This window comes from Equus asinus, chromosome 2 (genome assembly GCF_041296235.1).
Source record: "Equus asinus isolate D_3611 breed Donkey chromosome 2, EquAss-T2T_v2, whole genome shotgun sequence".
NCBI lineage: Eukaryota > Metazoa > Chordata > Mammalia > Perissodactyla > Equidae > Equus > Equus asinus.
In genome coordinates this window covers 100,337,894-100,351,343 of record NC_091791.1, presented here as the reverse complement: position 1 = coordinate 100,351,343, position 13,450 = coordinate 100,337,894, and positions in this window count along the sequence as shown.

The window sequence follows — 13,450 nt, the reverse complement described above, 5'->3', positions numbered from 1 at the left end:
CTGCCTGCGCCCCGCGGCCGGCGGGGGTGTCCGGCCAGCTCAGCAGGTCTAAGGAAGAGAGGTCAGGGAGCTGGAAGTCCGGGAGCTGGAAGTCCAAGACCTGGGCGTGGGGCTGCCTTCACCTGTTGGGGACCTTAGGCAAATTCTTAAATTTTCTTGCATCTTCCTTTCCGATGGTATAATGGGAGCCTCCAAGCATGCTGCAGCCGGGCCTGTAAAATCAGGTCGGGACTGGGAGTGAGGCCCTGCTTCTGAAGCTGGCTGCTCCTTCCCTGGGGCGGGGGGCACTATGAGGAAGCTGCCCCGGGTGAATCAGGCAAGCTGGCCGGATCTGGTCAGGTTGCTGGACGGTATGAACGCCGGAGGGAAGCCTGCCGCCCTCCAGGACACCCTCAACCTGGTGGGTTAAGGGGCTGGGCCTCTTGCCACAGCTGCCACCACTGTCCTCTAGATCGTATTTTGCCACTTTGAAGCAGGTATAAAACGGGCTTTGCCAGTGAAATGTGAGTGGAAATGACACAAAAAGCATTTAACAAAATTCAACACTCTGTGATAAAAATTCTCAGGACACCAGGCATAGAGGGGAACTTTCTCAACCTGATAAAAGGCGTCTGCAAAGAACCTACAGCCCCGTCACACTGAAGAGTGAAAGACTGAACGCTCTCCCAGCACCCAGAGCAAGGTGAGGACGCCGGCTCTTACGGGGCCTACGCGACATTGTACGAGAGGGTCTAGCCTGTGCAATAAGGAAAGAGAAATAAACGGCCTACAAATCGGAAAGGAAACAAGACCGTCTCATTTCACACAACATGCTTGTCCACATGGGGAATCTCGGAGAATCTGCAGGGCCTGCCTGACCCCTCAGGGGTTGAGTTTGCACCTGGTCACCATCGCTGCTTCACGTGTGGATGTCTGTTCTCCAGCTAGACTGTGAAGTACCTGGTGTCTGGCAGCACGTCCTAAGAGAAGTGGTACCCAGGGTCTCTCTCAGTCCGGGGGTCCACTGTTTTGTGTCTGCCATGGCTTGCAGCCCTGTGAGAGTGACGGCTGAGCTGGTTTGTGGCAGAGAAGGCCAAGTGGCTTGGCACCTTCTCCCTGGGCATCTCTGCCTGCCCCCCTTGTCTATTTATCTTCCACTGCCCTGGGCCTCCCCTAACACCTTCCATACCCCTCCTCTGCAGTCGGCCCCAGCACCCCAGGACGCTTATGCCCACCCCTCACCCAGGAGGGGCAGTGCCAACCCGCCCTTGAGGAGAAGGGGAGGAGCCCACTCCCGGGCGCAGCCGCAGGACCCACGGACTCCCAGCAGAGCCGGGCCCAGGGCAGCCCTCCTCAGCCTGCCGCTGGCAGCAAGGTCTGCCCTTCCGGAGCCCAGCCAGCGGAGGCCTTCCTGGGGCTCCAGATCCAAGCCTGGAACCTGGCACTGGAGCCCCGTGATGGAGCCCTTTGAGCCCATGGACCCAAGGGAACAAGCGATGGGAATGGAGAGAGTGTTGTGCCCCCGAGAGGGAGGGGGTGCGGGGCGCAGGCTGGACAGGCAGGGGGCGCTCTGGGTGCTCGGGGCCAACCTTCTGCATGTCAAAAACCCCTCCAATGCCCACGTGACTCTGATTTCCACTTGGAGCTGATAGTTGAGAAAACTCAGAACGACCAAAACCTCCTAGGCCATCAGCCCCCCTTTTGTTTTATTGTCATATCTTTTATTTATTGACTATAATTCACGCACACGGTTAAAATAGCAAAACATCAACCAGTCCAGAAGGTGCAGCCAATCTCTTTCCTGTCCTGCCCCTGAGGCTTCCAGCTCCCCTGCAGAGGGAGCCCCCTCACTCATTTTTGTGGGTGACAACCCTCCGAGAGCAATTCTTACTTTATTAAGCACGAGATCAACTGCACATCTCCTGGACAAGAGGCCGGATGTGAGGGGGCTGACTGTTCAGCTCTCGTCTCCAAGGATTCTGGGGCCTGTGACCTGAGCATCAACATTCACTGGGTACTTCCACGGGAGCCCCTGAGCGACCTGGGGCAGGAGGGGACATGTGGGCCGGCATGACAGGAGGCTCTCTGGGATCAGGGCGGAGAGAGGGTTGAAAAGACCCGGGGGTGACTGTGGAGGCAAAGAGTCCCCAGAAATGGCAGGAGAGGCAGGCAGATGGGAGAGTTCACCCCAACCCCAATCTTGGGGTCTTCAGCCTAAAGGCTGACAAATTGGAGGTGCGACCTTGGAGTCCCTCCCCCTCCTGTGTCCCCTGGGGTCTCTGGGCCCAGTTTGTGCAAAGGCTCTGGTCAGAGGACCTGATGGAGCCAAGTGGGGGCAGAGGAGGAACCCCCAACCTGGAGCCCGGGCCCCACCCCCTCGGTCAGCCAGCCTCCCTTTCGTGATCTCCAGGCCCCCCGCCTTTGATCTCCTTATCACCAGCCTCTCTCGGTGGCTTCCTTTGGGAGCTGCCTGAGCTAATGAGTTCTCCAGGCGGCAGGGCCACATGCCCTCCTGCTGGGGCGAGGACTTCACACCTCTGGGGCCTGTGTTGTGACAAGTGCCTGGGCCAGGGCTCTGCTCCCCTGGCCTGAGCCGCCTCCGCCTGCCAGCGTGTAAGGCTGGGAAGGAGGCCTGGGGCAGCCCCGCCGGACAGAGGGGAGCGCTCAGGGGGTCCTTGGCCAGGGAGGGGGCAGGTGGGACACGGCAGCACCCTCTGAGGCTGGGCCGGCTCTCAGCCCTCCCGCTAGGAACCCACCGGGTTCCTCAGGCTGAGCCTGGTCCAGGGCGCTGCCCCCTCCCACCTCCTGGCCTTGATGCCGTCATTTCCCGGCAGCCCCCTGACACAGGAGTGCTAATTGAAGGTGCTATGTCAATAGTCCCCTTGCAGGCCCTAATCTCGTCCCCGCTGGAGCCAGAGGCCCCAGGAGAGGGAAACGGTTCCTCTCCTGCCAGCCGGCTGAGCATCTGCAGGCGCGTCTCCTGGGAAGCTCCCCTCCTGCCAGGGGCCTCCCTGCCACAGCTCGGCACCAGCCGAGAGGGAAGCCCTTTCAGGGGAACGACTGTTACCTGTGATGCCCCGACCTTTAGACAGTCGAGGACAGCCCTCTGGAGTGTGGCCAGTGGGTATTAGGATGGAATCCCTGTCCTGCCCCGTGCCACCTGTGTCCCGGGGTAACACGCTCCATTTCTGGGCCCCAGCTCCGCTTCTGGGTTGTGGGGTAAGTAACACCTGCTGTGCCTATGCTGCAAGGATGGACTCACACTGCGTGGATCCTGCTTCCCGAGGTGCTTTGGGCCTGGCTGGGGCACAGCTCGCAGCCACACTGTGATACGAGTCACTGTCACCTGTCGGTGAGGAAACGGAGGTGCAGAGAGCTGGTTCTCTGTCACGTGGCTGGTGGGGGCAGAGTTGGGGTCTGTGGGGCTCTGTCTGGGCCCAGGCCTGTGTTCCTCCTCCCCAGCCCCCTCCCCTGTCTCCACAGGAGGACCCGAGGGGCTGCTTTCCTCCTTGGGGGTGGCTCTGAGAGTGAGCGCGTGGGGCAGGGGCGATGCCCTGGAGTGCTCCAGCCCCCGTGAAACCTTGCCACAGTCACAGGGACCCGTGGAGACGTAAAAAGAAAGAGGTTTCCAGACCCGCCTGGACCTGCTGACCCGGAGCCTCTGGAGGATGGAGCCAGAGAAGCTGTCTACAGTAGAATCCCCCCGAATTGTGAAGCTCAGCCACTCCGGAAGCCACGCCCTACAGCGCACACTCCCCCTCTTATCCAGAGTGGAAAAGGCACAGGGACGGCGCAGCCCCACCCTGGATGCGAAGCCCCCTTGGGTCTCTGATAGATGGGGCCATGCTTGGGCTGGAGAGGGGGCTGCAGCCACCTGGAGCCCAGAGCAGTCAGAGGGCCCAGCAAGAAGCTCCCAGCCTGTCCCCCACCACCCTCCACCCCCTCCGCCCCCAGCAAAGGCCCCCAGGCTCCCAGGGAGCCCCTCCAATGGGCACCCCCTCTCCTCACACCTTTAGCTCCTGGAGCCACTGAGTTGGCAAGCCATATGGAATAGATTATTCTACACCCATGCTAATCTGATTATCCTGGTCATGGGTCAGCTGGATGCGCAGCCAGTGGAAGTCACAGAGGCAGAGGGCTGCTGAGGAGGGAGGGGTGGGAAGAAAGGAGGGAGGTTTAGCGGCTCCCGGAAAGGCGCAGGAGGAAGTGACAGGTCTCCCAGGTGCTGGGAGCCGGCCTGAGATGCTGGGGAGCAGACAGCGCCTCTCTCCTTAGGGGAGACACATTTATGCTCCTTCGCCTCATCAGGGTGCGTGTGGGAGGGTCGAGCCTTATAGTGAAACGTAGGGAAACTGAGGCACAGCGGGGTCAAGGGGCTGAACAAGCTCAAAGCAAAGATGCAGACATGTGAATGTGGGGACACTTGTCACATGGCACCTCAGTTTCCCCAGCTGTAGAATGCAGCAGGGGCTCTGACTGCCTGTGGGACATCTTGGGAAATGGCCTCCCTTGGTTAGAGCCTCAGGCCAGACAGAGCCTTGACCCCTGGCATCCAGTGTCCTTGAATCCCCAGCCACAGCCAGCAGATGGCGCTGCCAAGCCACCTGGGATCTCGGGATCTGAGCAGGGCAGACCACCTCCTACCAGTCAGAGGCCTTTTTTCCAGGCGAGGGCCAGTGTGGGGAGGCGGTGGTGGGCACCCGGAGCTAAGTAGATGTGTCAGAGATGCTGGGGCTGGCTTAAGAAGTGCGTGAAGTCGGCTCAGCGTCAGTGTGATGGGCTGTGTGACCCCAGACAGGCCACTGACCCTCTCTGGAACCCAGTCTGCTCACCTGTCCACTGGGAAAAACCTGCATCTGTGTGCAGAGAGGCAGAGCAAGATGGAGCCCGGAGGAGGGAAGAGAAGGGGCACAGGCTCAGGAGGGCAGGGGCCAAGCAGGGACCAGGCCCCCGCCTCCCTACACGCCCCTAGGAACAAAGGCTGAACAGGGTCAGACCACAAGCTGACCACAGCTCTCGGCGGGGCAGCCTGAGGCTCTGTGCCCTGGCTGACTCCCTGATAAGGATTTGCAGGCCCCGCTCAGCTGCCAACTTGGGGCCTGTCCACGCCAGCCCCCCAGGAAGCACCGGCGGGGGCTCTCTAGGCAGGAGGAACAGGTCAGGCCCCTTCTCAGCCCCCTGCCCTCACTGATGCTTGGAACCGCGCAGGGAGAGCCAGGACTGGGTGAGCCCCGCCAAGCCGCTGGGTGGCTCAGCCCTTGGCCCCTCCAGCTCCTTCCCAGGGCAGGGAGGGAGGGCGCCCCCACCTCCCCAGAGCTAGGTAGACCCAATAGAAAGCAGAGTCAGGGCTCCCAGGACTGAGCTGGGACTCCAGGCAGGACCTCGGGAAGTGGGGAGCCTCTGGGCACAGGATCATTTGCCAGAGGCTGGGGGACAGGGCATCCCTGGGCAGAGTGGAGAACCTCCAGGGGGAGGGGACAGAGCTTAAATGGACCGGATACAAAATCAAGCGGGAGAAGGGTTTTACATAGTCAGTACTGAGTATGTGCCAAAGCCTGAGGATGGGATGAGCTCAGTCCTCGCTCTGAAGGGAGCCCCAGGAGAAACCTAAGTCCAGCCCTCGGCCCGAGCCAAGGCATTTTCTTCACCCTTGGAGACTTGGGAGACTTCAGCCTTGGACCCCACAGGTGGCCAGGCTGGCTGAGCCCCAGGTTCCTGGCACAGCTGCTGGCTGCCCGTGACCGGGTCGGCCTCGACACCCTGCCTCCGGGCTCCCGAAGCTGGCCCAAGGCTTCAGAACAGCTCGCTGCCCTTCGCACAGGGGCTGCTGTCGGAATCATCCTGATTAGAAAAGACTCAAGGTGCGAGGGAAGCCACACTGCCGAGTAACAGCACCACGTTGCAGGAGACTCTTCCCCATCACACACACCACTGACACAAGCGAAACACGAGAAAAGGAAAATCTAAGACACAACCTCGACATCAAACGTCATCCAATGACACCACGCCCCGGGTAAGGGTCTGCCGTGTGCAGATGTGTGAACGCACGGACACAGGCTGGGGGCCGCCCCAGATCTGGAATCACAGCCAGGCCTCCGTGGTGGGTGGGCGGCAGGTCTGGGTCTGAGGGTCATCAGGGAGTCTTGCGTAATGTTTAAATTTTTCACAGGGACATCGCATTTGTATATTACATGTGCAATTTAAAAATAATTCTTGAAATATGGGTGTCAGGCTCACCGATGTGGCACCCTCTCAGAGCCCAGCACAGAACTTGTTACTCAGCCATCCCGCCCCCGGGGAGCACGAGGCAGGCCTCCGGAACCTCATTTCAGAAGTGCACCTGCTGACATGGAAAGTGTTCCACACGTCGGTGAGAACAGCAGCTACAAGACCACGCGCCCTCTGTGGGCCCAAAGGGACTGGAGGCAGGACCGGAGCAGACAGTCCTAACAGCGCTCACAGGAGCACCGGACACGGAGCCCAAAGGGGGGAACACCCCAAACGACCACGGACGGATGAATGGAGAAGCAGAATGGGGTGTATCCACACAATGGAAGGTCACTCAAGCATGAGGAGGAGCGAAAGGCGGACGCCTGCTACACCAGAGATGAACCCTGAGGGAGGACCTCAGGCTACGGGAGATAGCCAGACACCAAAAGATAAGTGTTGTACGGCTCCATTTATGTGGGGTTCCCAGAACAGACAACTTGTCAGAGGCAGGAAGCAGATTAGAGGTGACCCGCGCTGGGGGAGGGGGTAGAGGGGAGTGCTTGCTTTACAGGGACAGGGTTTCTGCTTGAGGTGGTGGGAAAGTTCTGGAAATGGAAGTGGTGATGGTTGCACGATGGTCATTAACGCCACTGAAGCTGCACACTTAAAAACGACCAAGATGGCAAATTTTATGTTATATACACTTTACCACAATTTTTAAAAGTTTAAAATGTAACACACAAAAACTTTTGAATTGTATACTTTAAACAGAATGTATGGTATGTGAAATATATCTCAATAAAGCTGTCTAAAGAAAAAGAAAATATATATACCAGAAGCCTGAAAAAATGGAAAAACAAAAGCCCCGACATGCCCTCTCGATGCCTCTGTCTCTGTTCATGTATCTGTAGGGACGCTAGACAGCTCAGGGGGCAGAGATGCGGGCCCACGTGTGCACGTGCTTCTCGCTGGGTGCAACAGGGGGCGTTTAAAATTCCCTTCTTTTTGATTGCGTATATTTTCCCACTTTTTTGTAAGAAGCATTCATGGCTTTGGTAATTAAAAAAAAAAGGAATGGGTGAGGGAGGGAGGGATGAGAGGAGAAAGCCTTTGCAGACCCCGCCCCCAAGCCTGTGCCCATTCCAGCAGGTGGGCCCAAGCCCCTGGTGGCTCTGGGAGCTGAGGCGGGGAGGCTGGGCCCTCCTCCCAGGGCTGGGGACCGCAGGCCTGGGCACCCTCACCCTCTCCCTTTGTCCTTCTCAAGAGCGGCAGGACCTCATTGGTCCCTCTCCAGCAGGGCAGGCAGGCAGTCTGTGTGGAGTCTCACGTGCTGAGCACATGGTGCTCCCCCATCCTCCCAGCAAGGCGACCCATTGCCCAGATGACGAGACTGAGGCTCAGATGGGCAGTGAGCTGGGCGTGACTGGCCCTAGGCCTGAGCTGCCTCTGCTGGGCCCCGGAGCTGGACCAGGCGGCCATGAGGCAGGCCCTTCCTCCCCAGCCTCCTTGGCTCAGCTTTCTTGTTGGAGGCAGAGCAGTGGGTCCACCTCCACGCCCCTAGCCTGCTGGGCAGCTCCCTGCATGCCTGTGGCCCCCAGCCCCTCCTGCACTTCCTCAGCCAAGAGTGGCTGCATCCTCCCTACCTTTCTCCACTTGCTCTCCTCGGAGCTCCTGGGCCCAATCCCCCTCCCCCTGCCCCCGCCCCAGGCGGCCCCAGCCCTCATGTGACGCCCCTCCTGGTGCGCCTGCCCTCATGTGACACCCCCTCCTGGTGCCCCTGCCTTCATGTGACACCCTCTCCTGGTGCCCTGGCCCTCATGTGACACCCCTCCTGGTGCCCCTGCCCTCATGTGACACCCCCTCCTGGTGCCCCCATCCTGATGTGACACCCCCTCTTGGTACCCTGCCCTCACGTGATGCCCCCTCCTGGTGCCCAGCCCTCATGTGACGCTTCTCCTGACTGGCATTCTGCCTCCTGCTCTTCACCTCCCAGCCCATCCCCTTCCTCAGAATGTCTGGGGACCTCGCCGCCTAACCCTAACCCTAACCCTAACCCTAACCCCGTCCAGGCCCCTGTCTTCCCCCACCGCCCCCCCATCCCAGGGACACAGGCCTGCTCTCCCCTGGGCCTCCCGGGTGGGGACCTGCAGCCCCCTCTCCCAGCCCAGAAGTGTGCTCCAGGCTCTGAGGGCCTGGCGTCCTGGAGGCCCCTGCACACCCACTTTCCCAAGTCGACACCTTCTGCCCTGGAGGTGGTGGCCTTGTGTCCACAGGCAGAGCAGAGGTGTGAAGGTGGCCACACACTCGCTGTGACGAGAAGAGCACATGCTCCTGCGGCCCACGGCCCCCCCAACTCTGGGTTCCCACGGCCTGGGCGCCCCCTGGGCCTGGGAGGGACCCAGGGGAAGGGAGGGCCAGGCCCAGCGGGCTCCCATCCCAACCTGCGCCGGCCTGCACTGCCCCCCCCAAGAGTGGAGCAGGCAGACCCCCGGGAACAGGGCTGTGCTGGCCCCATACGGGCTGACCCGAGCCCACCCAGCCCCCCACAGGCCCAAGCTAAGGGTTACCTTGTGGCCAGCCTGGCCTCGGCCTCTCCACTCGGCTGCTGGTCGGGGCCAGGGCTTGGGACACAACAGGGAACGAGGGGCAGAGGCCCCAGTTCCATCACCTGTGAGAGGGATGCTGACACAGACACTGCCCACCTCACAGCACCTGCTATGTGCCACACGGCAGGCCGAGCCGGGGGTCCCAGGGGCCTGGTGGCCCAGCTGAGAGCCACCCTAGCTGTGCCAGAGCTTCAGGTGCAGAGAAGGGTGTGTGTGGCGCTGCACACCTGCCAGTCCACACACTGTGCTCGTCCCCCTGGAGGCCCTGAGGCCCCTTGCCCTGACACTGCCCAGGACCCCAGGAGGTGGCCCCGTCCTCGCCCTGATTCTTGGCCTGGGCTCTGCAAGGACCTCGGGGACCCTCAGGCCCAAGCCCCTGGTCTCTGGAGCCTGCCAGTGTCGGCAGGGGTGGTGCCAGCCATCCACTCCAGCCCGGGGACGTGCCTCTCATGACTCGCCGACTGGCCTCTTCTTGATCATCTCTAGGAACAGGCCCCTCACTCCCTCACAGGAGGGCCCATCCAAGCCTAGAAAGTTCTTTGGACTCTCCCTGGAGTGTTCCCCTGGGCCATCAGGAGACAACTGTCACATCCCCTAGTGTTTTCCTTTTTGGACCAAACATCCCCAAGTCCCTCCACCATTTCTTTGGTGACCTGGCTTTACCAGCCTCTGCCCCCCTGAGCCTGGTATGTCCCCACCCCTCATCAACTGTGCCCCCAGCTGACCACTTACTGCGTGTGTGGCCTGCTCTGCCAGGGGAACAGGAGACCATCCCTCCTGGGGGTCAGGCCTCCTGATCCAGTGAGGGGGTACGGGGTCACCGTTGTTTCCACACCTTGATGCCTGGAGGCAATGACTTTCCACACGGCTGCTGGGCACGGGATGCCCCTGACCCTGAGCTGGGAGGGCACAGGGCCCTGCTGACCCCACCTTGCTAGAGCTGACGGGTTTTTCTGGTCTGTCAGGATCTCTTTATTTACTTTTATTGTTTCACGTGTACATGATGATATTCCAATTTCTGTGTGGACTGTAGCGTGTTCACCATCAAAAGTCTAGTTGCCATCGGTCACCCCACAAATGTGCCCTTCCCCCCTGCCCCCCCCCACTTTGTTAGGATCTCTTGGGATCCTGGCTGTTACCCTGTTTACTTCTTGGGTTTGGATCTTACCCCAAATTAGAATGGTTCACGTCTTCACTCAAGATCATAATGTTGCTCGTGATGAGGCTCAGAAGAGATCTGGTGGCACATCAGTAGGACCTTCTTCCAGGTGAATGTCCGTCCATCCATCTGCAGGAACATTGAGTCTGACGTGAATTCACTTAAGCGATCTGCCATCCAGCTCACGTGGCCCCACTGTCGACGATGACATCCTAGAAACTTCTCTCTCGTGGACAGGAATTGTCGTGTTGGGCTGCTCACAGCACACCCCCAACATGACAGCAACCTAAACCGGATGGTGATTTATTTTCTGTCACAATGAAGAAATTCCAGGGTACACATGCTGGGCCAGTGTGGCACTTCCACGTAGTCATCAAGGCCTCAGGCTTCTTTTTGCTCCACCATCCTTACTGTGTGATTCTGTCCTTGACGTTGCCTCAGGCTCACAAACTGGTTGCTCAAGTGTCTGTTGTTCAGGTAGGAAGAGAATGTAAGAGGGCAGAGCCACAGGACCGCACCTCTCTGCTTTAAGCAGCTTTCCCGGAAGCCCCGTCCAACACCTCCACCAACACCTCAGGGGCCGTTACACCTGCAAGCGAGGGAACTGAGGCTTTCCAGCTGGGCAGATCACCACCCACAATAACACAGGGTCTCGTCATTAAGGAAGAAAGAACAGAGGCTGAAACAGACCCCGGGTGGGCAACAAGAAGTGTCTGCCACACTCGTGAACAAGCCAGCGCCTCCTCCGATGACAGGAAGGAGGGGGTGAACCTGGTGTCACCGGCACACTGAGGCCCAGAGGTGATCACCTGACCCAGCAGCACATCGCCACAGACGTCCCCCCCGTCGACAGGTGAGTCACATGAGGAACAGAGAGCAGAGATGGCCCGAGTGGAAGCCCCGTGGGGCAGGGCTGGACCCAGCTCCTTGGCCCCGCACCTGGGACAAGTGCCAGCACAGGAGGATGGATGCTTGTGGGTGCCACGGCTGGAGGCCAGCTGGACGGACACCTGGGCTGGGACCCGGCCCAGCAGGACAAGCCGGTCCAGCCATCCATTCCTGGCCTTGGCTGGGCTGGCTGGCCCCGGCTCCGGCCCCACCACCTGAGCTCTCCCGGAGCCTCTGCCCCACAGTTCTGCTGACCCTATGCCACAGGCCAGGAGCCCCAGCGCCTGCTGAGCAGGACCCTCACGCTGGGTCCACGGAGGAGAAAGGCTGGCAATGGAGGTGGGGAACCGGAAGTCTCGGAGAAGGAAGGCATGCCCTTCTTCAGGGCCAAGGCTGAAGATGTGGGCCCCCTACTCAGAACCCAGCCTCGTCCTTCACCCGCTTCATTCTGCTGCCCCGAACTGGCTAACGCAGGGCCCACAAACAGGCTCTGTGCTCAGTGCCGTGCCACACATCATCTTCATTTACCCAGCAACTGAGGAGAAAAGTGAGGGTAAGCTAGCTGCCCAGGTTCTCACGGTCGGTGAGGGTGGAGCTGGGCCCCTAAGCCCAGGTCTGTCTGATCCCACAGCCCGGCCTCCTGACCATCAAACTCCACTGCCTCCCGGGCTGCAGGCCCCGTGAAGAGCTGGGGGCCACAGCAAACCAGGCCAAGGGCCCCCATTCCAGAACCCGTGCTCTGACATCCCACAGCCCTCAGGGCCTGGGCTCTGGGGCTGGCCCCAACCTGGGGGCCGGGCTGTCCTGGAGAGGAAAGGACAGCATGCAGGGCTCTGTGCTGGCGTGGATTCCCATTTTCCCTAGACCCTTTCCTGGGAAATCCCTCCAGGCTGCCTCTAATGGGTAGAGGGTGGGAGAGAGGAGTAATTGTGGATATTCAGAACCTTCCTGGAGATCACAAGGCCATCCCACCACTCCATCTCTAGCTGCCCGGGCACAAGGCAGTGCTATTTGGCAAAAATTAAAAAAATGCTAAAGATGCGTCAATAAGGGACTGACTGTGGTATGAGCACGCTATGGAATATTAAACAGCAGTTAAAAGGGTGAGTCAGAGAGCTCAGTGTCAACAGCACAACGATCAGAACCTTCAGAATCCAGATCAAGAAATATATACGAAACCTGATGAGTTCGTTCACAACTGTCAATTACACGTAAGTAAAGTCCAGGATAGTACAATATGTCAAAATTTTATAGTATTGTGCAGCCTTGGACGAATATGATGATTTATTACAAATGATTTCCCACTATTTCAACCTAAGAAGTGTAGAATTGCCTGGTTTCTAAGTCCCCGCTGCTCTTAGGAAAAGCAGTAGTATCTTTTCTCTGCGTTTACACCCTTTTAAGTCATGAAATGTTGCATGATAACTGCTTCTTTCCAAAGAAAGCCTGTTTGAAATCAAGGCCATGGTTAATCGATTCCTTCTTTGTGCGCCATGGACAAACTACAACTTTCCTCTCCCCAAACACAGCAGCTGGAATGAAGTAAACAACAGTTGTCGTGACCAACGTTGTTCACTGTCAATTCTTGCTCCATCATAACGTCAGAGTGGTAACTGGGGCGTACTTTCTCCAATATCGTAAAAAAAGTTCCTGAAGAAAGTGATGTAATTTCACCATTGACAGTTTATCTGCACCGCCTGCCATTGTATTTTTTTTTTACCACTTAAAATTACCCACTATGATGAAAATGGACATTTAAATCAACTATGACAACTACGACTGAGCTAACATGCGCTGGCCTGGAATGCTCTAAGATACACTGTTGAGTGAAAACAAGCAAGTTACAGGCAACGTGCCATAACGTCACCTCACTTAGACTGCGTGTTTTCTGAAGACACCGTGTTCCCGTGAACGCAGGGGCCAGGTCTGGAAGGACACACGACGACAGAACAGCAGCTGTGACATCTGGGGACAGGTTACAGCTAGTCCAGCTCCATCTGCAGTGTTTCCATTTCTGCAAAGAGAATGGATTAGTTATGTCATTGGAGTAACTAAAAGTTAATTTTTAAAAACAGCCATAAAAATACTACTGGGCACCTACTACTTCAGGCTGGCAAGGGCTAGTCTGTTCCTGAAACATCATCGTGTTGACCTTTACTTATTGATTACGGATTTTTTTTAATGTTACACCAGCTCAAAAGTCCACTTGGCTCCCCATGGCCTTGGGAGTATCATCCAGCTTCTTAGCCTGACCCCAGCCAAGGTGCACCCCAGCTCTCCACGCCGCCATCCTCGCACAGCTCCCGAAGCAGCTGGGGAAGGCCCACTGCCAGGCCTTTGGTTACGCGGTTCCCACACCCAGAATGTTCTCTCTCTACCCAAGTCCTCCTCACGGCTCGAGGCCCGGCCATGACCTCTCCACCTCTGTGGTCCAAGCTCTACAGTCCTGGGTCCCCATTTGGCCCTCAGCCCCGAGTTCAGCCTTTTCTCCCAAGATCACCGAGAACGCCGACGCCGCCTCTAACCTGGAATTACTGCTGAGGAGTGACGGCTTTTAGTCTAAAACTTCATATGTCACAGTTTGTACGAAGAGACTATATCAGCAGTT